A 7,630-nucleotide genomic window follows, 5' to 3' on the forward strand; every position below is an offset into this window, starting at 1 on the left:
AGTCATGAAGCAGGGCTTGTTAATCTCATTCTTCACTGAAAAATGTGCACAAGTATTTTCCTCTTTCACAGTGGCTTCTTGAAGGATGGCAAAAGCAGTGTTTATATTTGGCATTCATGGTTTGAACAGTGCTCTCAATATAAGTACATTCAGTGGTTGAAAGCTGATAGTATTGAATGTTTTCGATAATTTTTAAAAAGATTTTACTTATTTATTTGAGAGGCAGAGTTACAGACAGTGAGAGGGAGAGACAGAGAGAAAGGTCTTCCTTCTGTTGGTTCACCCCCCTAATGGTTGCAATGTCCGGAGCTGCGCCGATCCGAAGCCAGGAGCCAAGTGCTTCTTCCTGGTCTCCCACACAGGTGCAGGGGCCCAAGGACTTGGGCCATCTTCCACTGCTTTCCCAGGCCACAGCAGAAAGCTGGATTGGAAGAGGGGCAGCCAGGGCTAGAACCAGCACCTATATGGGATGCTGATGCCGCAGGTGGAGGATTAACCTACTGAGCCATAGCACCGGCCCCTTTTAATATTTTCATTAACACAGAATGAAGATGAGAAGATTTTTTTTTGGCCAGCAATTATTCTCTGAATAAATAACAGGCTTCCTCCTTTATTCAAGTAATTCAAGTAATTACACACACACACACACACATATGCATATATTACACACAAAATAAAGTAAAAAAAATTTAATTCTGTAGCCTGGCACTTTTAATGATTAAGAATATAGAAATTTGTCAACTACTTCTCCCTTTACTTCTCCCTCATGTAAGAAACTCAGAGGTACTAAGCATTCATTCATATTTCTCACATTTGTGTTTTTATGAAATTCTCATACGCAATAGGATTAACAACTGTTTTTCTTAGTGTATGTCAAGGATGTTAGGCAACAGCTAATAGAATCATTTGAAAGAATAGGAGCTATAGTTTAAATAGTTTGTTCTGATGCGTTCCTGGAGAAATTAATAATCATTAACTTTGCAAATGTATATGTATATGTCTCACCAATAGTATAAATTCTAGTTATAGTACAGTTGTGACAGACGTCTATAGTGTTATTCTATTCCATGTCTTCAGTGACAAAGTCAATCAATTTTGAAATGGAGAGCATTATTTTATTTTTTTATTGGAAAAGTTAATTGATACAGAGAAATTATGTGCTTTACTTGAAAAATGTTACAAAATTTTTAATGACTTCATGTTCACTGTTTGGCCAAGATTCATAACTGAAAATGCAAATGGGGCAAACAGATCACAAGTCTACTAAAACGTAACATCTAGGAATTTGTTTTCACTTATGCTGCTAACATTCTTCTTGTTTGGATGCTTGTCTAAATTATTGCGCTCAGAGCTGTAATCTGACTCACAGCTTCTCTGAAGACCATGGGAGTGACAGTGTCCTTGCATTCCTAAAGGAGTCACACCCTCATCAGAAGCTAACTGCAGTGTCCTCTCAGAGCGTTGACCGGCTTGGATGGAGACAGAGATGATAATAAAGCAGGAAGAAACGAGGCTAGAAAACAGGCACCCAGTGGTTTTTAAACTAAAGGATGCCAACTACACGGGAGCCGATGGAGACAATGCAAAAGAAGACCTTGGAGCTGTCAAGGAGGTAACATTTCAGGAAGCAGACACCACCCCTAGGGTGCAGGGAACAAAGCGGAGATATTTAGTGAAGCTTGGAGGAGGCCACCGCAGAGCTGGAAGCTGGAGTAGGAGCACCGCTGCCTGACTGGGGCAACTGCCTTGGGGCTCCAAGAGCAGGGATCCTCAGAGCAGGGACTCCACATCTGGAAAGGGGATGTCGGTCAGCAGATGCTGTCTCCGAGGAAGCGAGTTGAAACTGGTTCTGGGAATGAAGAAAAAAAAAAAAGACTAAAATCTGGAGCTAAATGGTGACAAGACTAGTGCAGAAACAGGAAGGACCAATCCCTTCTCCCCCAGCCTTTCAGTCTCTAGTATAGCGCCCCCTCCTGGCAGGACCTCGCAGAGATCCAGCTGACCAGGAGAATGGTTTGCAGAAGCCCCGTCCCAGCATCCCAAAGCTGAGAATGAAAGGTGAGTCCGGTGCTTAGAAACCACAGCTTAGCATCAACACAGATGATAAATCTTTACTGGTCCTCCTTCTCTTAAACTTCTGCTCATTGCAGCTGAAAGACTCAGAGGAAGGCTCAGGCCAGAGAAGGAGGAAGATCCCATATGGACAGGTCCCCAAATATTTCCGTTTCCGTAACTATTACCTAAGAGGATCAACCCTTCATTACCATTGGAAACTCAGACATTCCAGTAAGCCATTTTGAAGCTTTTATGGCTTTTGTCTGTTTGCTGTGTGTGTATGTGTGTGTGTGTGTGTGTGTGTGTTTTGTCATCACCAAATAAGAAGAAAGTCTGGGTTCCCAGCTCTTGCTTCATGCAGTTCAAAGATTCCCTGAGACACTAGCACTAGGAAGAGTAGCTCTATGACTATCTTGAGTCACTCCAAGTATCCATATGAATTTATTAAACATTTCAGATTCAGAACCATCAAATTTCACTAAATAGCAAAGACATCAACCATTCTTCTTCCTCTTTCTTTGCAGTCCTTTCTGTTCCCATTTCTTATTTTTAAAGTCCATTTCTTTCTTTTCTTTTTCCCATCTTTAATTCTTCCCTTCCACTTCTTTGTCTACCCTGATACTACTTAGTCTTCCTGGGGAGTGCAGTGTAGTTGAAAGAGTGAGCTCCTTCTCAGGAAAGGCTCAGGGTTAAGGCTTAGTGGGCTGGGTCTCTGCATGTGGCACCAGCATTCCGTATGGGTGCTGGTTTGTGCCCTTGGCTGCTCCTCTTCTGATCCAGCTCTCTGCGGTGGCTTGGGAAAGCAGTAGAAGTGCTTAGGCCCCTTCTCTCATGTGGGAGATCAGAAGAAGTTCCTGGCTTCGGATTAGCCCAGCTCTGGCCATTTGGGGAGTGAACCAGTGGATGGAAGTCCTCTCTCTCTCTCTCCCTCTCTCTCACTCCCTTTCTCCATCTGTAACTCTTCCAAGGGTTACATCCTAATTGTGATGTTTACTTTATGATCTTGGACAAGTTATTTTTCATTTTAATTTTTCAAAAAATGGGAATAATGATAGCTAGGATATATGTATTTTGTTAAAAATAAGTGAAAGAATGTGTATACAGTACCTCATAGATAGTACATACTTATTAAATATTTCCTTCTCTTCTTTCTTCATTTATCAAATGAACCCTTAGTTATGCTTTTTAAAAACAATTTAATATGTACCATGTGTCCACTGCAGAGTCCTGTGCTAGGCACTTATCTTAGGCTCAGCCTGAGTTCCTAGCCTGCAATATGGAGTTGTTTATTCTAATCTAACCATATTACATTGAACTCACTCTCTCCATTTTAATTATTTGGAAACTGGAGAGGTTCAGCATTCGGTCTGTGGCCGTCAGAATTTCTAACCTGGCATGGTTTGACTACAACAGAGGAAAGTTTGCAGCATAAGGGAAAGGAAAGACAGACTTTGATTTGGACTCCCCTGGCTGGAATCAGTGGCACACGGAAGGTTCCAGCCCTAAATTGTCATCCTCTATCAGGCCGTGCCAGGACCAGCCTTCACACACCACTCATCATCATGTGCACACTCGCCTTGGGGCTGGGAGAGGGCCACCAAGGGCACGGGAGGGTTTGCATAGCATCGGCTGTGTCTTCCGAGTTATGACACCTTGCTGGTTGTTTACCTTCCAGTCCCTTGGAGCCCTTCACTTGAAGGAGCTGCCAGCCAGCAAGCTAATTACCCTCTGAGTCAAACTACACTGAGGAATTTACAAACTGCTTTCTCTTTTATCCACTGTGTGCTGGCCAAGGTGAGCATAGCAGCATCTGTAAACAAGGCCTCTCTTCTTCATTGCTTCGGTCCCATTAGCTGTCCGCAGTTGAGGGACTTGGTGACATCTCCACCAAGGAGTAGAGATGGGGCTTCTGAATTCTCCACTTTTCCCTTGAAAGTGGTACTATTTGCCCTGGCTAAATGGGAAGCCTGAGGTGTTGTGTTATTCTTATGAGACTTACAGTATTGTCAGAAGCAAAGAAGATCTAGGAAGCAAAGGAGGTTTCTCGCTGGGTGGTCTTTCTGTGGTTCCAGAGTGGCAAACTGTAGCTGTCCTTGAGGGCATACTCATTTCCAAAAGTCAAAGGGTAATCTCCATGGCAAGAGGCGTGTCATGGAAGGCAACCACTGGTTTACACAGAAAACACAGTGCACATACCAAGCTACTGACTGGATTGAAATGAAGAAAGCAAGGCCGAGATGGGAGTTGCAGGGTGCGTTCAGGGACTCGGCGACATCCCCACAACCCACGCCATCCCTGTATTCCACTCTGCCTTCCTTGCTCCTTCTTCATGGCTGCAACAAGGCTGCTGTGCACAGCTCAGCACCCACTCTTCAGTTACCTGTATCCATGACAGCAGTGTGAATTCAGACTTGCTGGTACAAGTGTCCATGGTAAATCCATTAGATTCAAGAGGAGTGTGAATGCTGGGAGCATCGCTCTTGGACTAGAGGTATGGAAAGACTTGCCTCTTACTAATAACTACACCACCTTATAAGCATATCTAATATTCAATGGGCATTTATTATGTTTCAAGCCAAACTCTTTCATATCAACATTCTACTCAATCTCCCTAACAACTCCTTCACAAAGATAAGCTTGCTTTCAACCTCATTTTACAGAAGAGAAAATAAATCTTAGAGCAGAGTTTTTACATTGTGGGTCTCAACTCAGCAACTGACAATGGAATTAATCTAGAAATATTTATATAGAATGGAGTCCATCAAATAAATAGTATTTAGAACATGGCAACTGTACGTACTGTTCCATTAAACATTCTTCAATTTATAGGAGCAGATGTACATGGATTTCCAAAATGTTTCCATCAAAATAAACTTATCTCTTACTTTCAGTTTTTTGCATGGCTCTTTGAGGTACACTTGTATACTAGAGGGCTGCATTATAGTGCTGTTTTTGTTTTTGTTTTTACTGTGGATTGTGGTTAAAAAATATTTCAAGGCCTATACTTGAGGCAGTTTAAGTATCTTGCCCAAGAGCATGTGGTTAATTATGAAATTGTGACTCAAACCCATGCAATCTGAGAGCAGGACCTGGGCTCTCAGTCACTCTGCCATGTGGCCCAGTAAAGAACGTGTGAGCCCAGGATGTGCTTTGAGTGCAGAAGGGAGAGTATCGGGAAGAAGCAGCTGGGGATGATGGAGAGGCACCGGACTCCCTGACAATGTTTGTTCCTGCCAGAGGTGCATGGGCCAATGCAGCCCTGCTGGGGGGCACTGAGGACCTAGGAACCATGGGAACTGCTGGACGCCTCTCATTACCAATAACTATTGCCTGGATTTCCACACCTCTTCTGGGTGGAGCGAAAATAATCTTACTCTAGCGATAATTGCTGTACTGAATCCCAGTGCTAGAAGAAACCCAAGTCCAAGAACAGATTTGCCTGCATAGTGAACCTGAAAGATGGCGGCATGTGGTAAGGTTGAAGAGAAAATTACTGTCAGTCTGAGCCAGAACCAGACCCTGAGCTCAAGGCTTGTGCTGTCCAGCAACTTGACTTTCATCCTGACTCTGGGCCTTCAGCGAAGATGGTGGACTACAGGTGTCTGAGTCTGCCTCATCCTGGACACCTATTTGGAAAGTGGGGGAAAGGTGTTTCATTTCTCTGCCACCTACACCGGGCTTCAAGGTGGGTTGGGACCCTCTCATAGGAGAGCAAGGAAGAGAGAATGAAGAAAAAGGGAAGCACACTGCCCTTTGGCTTATTTTTCTAAGCACAAGATTAAATTTTCTTCCAGGCAACTCTTTTTTTTAAAACAAAAATAATTTGAGTCTGTTTTCCAGGGAAAAATATACTGTGCAGTCTTTGTGCCCACAGCACCTGTAGGAGAGGTTGAATTGAAGTTTTGTTCCAGGTCCTGAAGGTTTATGGTCCATTTAGCTGTGAAGCAGAGTTTAGTGTTGGCAAACTTTGCTGTTTGTTTTAGTTTCTGAGAGTTGCTAACCATTCTCCCTTTCTCTGGGAGGAGAGCAGGCCCGGGAGGAAGGGCAGGCGATAATCAGAACAGGCTGGGGGCTGGGCAGCATCTAGGTGCAGAAACTTCAGGGGTGAGTGGACATTTCTGCCTGATGCCCTTAGCAGAGCTGTGCTGCAATTGGGCATCCCAGCACAGACAGCCAAGGCCATGGAAGCTGAGGAAGGCAGGTGTTGTCTAAGCCCCTTTTAGCAACTTTCATGAGTGTGGATTCTAATGAATATTCCCCAAGGCCAAATGCACATTTCTGCAAAAGATAGACACTTGTCTGTTTTCTCAACTGTGCTCTTCTCTTTTTGTTTCCATCTGAACCCGATCCATCATGCCCTCTGTGAATTTGACAGGACGGCAAGGCACATGGTCTTAGAGCTGGCTGAACCATTCCCGTCTCTGTGGCTCTGACACCAGGATTTCTAGATAATTATGTGTGAGATTGTGAACAAGAGGCCCACTGTGTATCGCCTGCTCCACACACCAGCTGCAGGCAGAGATTCCCTTGGGTCTAGAATATGCTCACTCACTGGCACCATTTTGGAATTCTGGAGACAAACTGTTTATCACAAACACATAGACACCAATGTTTCATAAACACATAATAATAATTATAGAAATAAGTCAGAGGTGAGCCTCACATTGCTCCCTCATTGCTTTGTCCATTCCATTAGTTCCCATTCTCTCCAAAGTCATTTCAGAGCCTGCTGCCTTGTGCCTAGACTACGACACAGCTTTCTCATTTCATTTCCTCTGTTTTACATGCTCCCATGCCACCCTGCTTCCCTGGAAGTTCACCTCACTTCTGGCTATCCTGGGCACACTCTTCTCCCTCCTTAGTAGGAAATGATCAGGTTCGGCTCAGCCTGAGTTCTTCAGCACCCAGCATTCTCAGTCCCTGGCACCTAGGCGCTCTGATGAGAGTTGATACACAAAGGAGTGTATAAATCACATATGGTAGTGATGGGTTTGTCTCTGTATCAGAGAGGGATCACGGCTCTTGTTGAAAGAGGACTGAATCACAAGTCCAAAGACATGGATGTGAACGTCTGCTCTGCCACCAGTCACTACTTGTTACATTAAGTGCTTTGCATTCATTATCTCATTCAAATTACATGTAATATAAAAATTATTCTTATTCTCCTTTAAGAAGATGTTAACTGACAGCAACTTCAGTGTGCCTGCCTAAGGCATACAGCTTAAGCTTCCCCAGCACTCTGAGGCTGAAGTTCATTTGTTGAATCAGAATCACTCCACTGAATGGCTGTGCAACCCTGGCCAAGCTAATAACTTCAGACTCAGGCTCCACCTGTGTAAAATGAGACGCTGGAACTCTACTGCTTCTCTTTCAATCCCATACAGCCATTCTGTGCGCCCGAGTTTCTGATTCCAAACATGCACAGAAACGTACTGTAAAACTGCAATGAATTGTGACCTGTGTTGTGAGGTGAGGGCAGGTCAGAGAACAGGAGCATTCCTTTGGGAGGTGGCACACATTTGCAGCCAACAAATGAAATCCAAACTCCTGGTGCCCAGCCAAGCGTGCCCGCGGC

At 44.1% G+C, this 7,630-nt stretch overlaps 1 long non-coding RNA gene across 1 annotated transcript in view; it reads right to left on the minus strand.

The window, feature by feature from the left end:
• Positions 1–1,093: 1,093 nt before the first annotated feature.
• LOC149123076 (uncharacterized) overlaps positions 1,094–7,630 on the minus strand; it is a 14,278-nt gene continuing 7,741 nt past the window's right edge. The window contains exon 2 of the long non-coding RNA XR_016218545.1: positions 1,094–1,849. This is a non-coding gene — a long non-coding RNA (uncharacterized LOC149123076). The remainder of the gene's footprint in view (positions 1,850–7,630) is intronic.

This window comes from Oryctolagus cuniculus, chromosome 12, assembly GCF_051225735.1.
Source record: "Oryctolagus cuniculus isolate XC-2025 breed Fujian yellow rabbit chromosome 12, ASM5122573v1, whole genome shotgun sequence".
In the NCBI taxonomy this organism is placed as follows: domain Eukaryota; kingdom Metazoa; phylum Chordata; class Mammalia; order Lagomorpha; family Leporidae; genus Oryctolagus; species Oryctolagus cuniculus.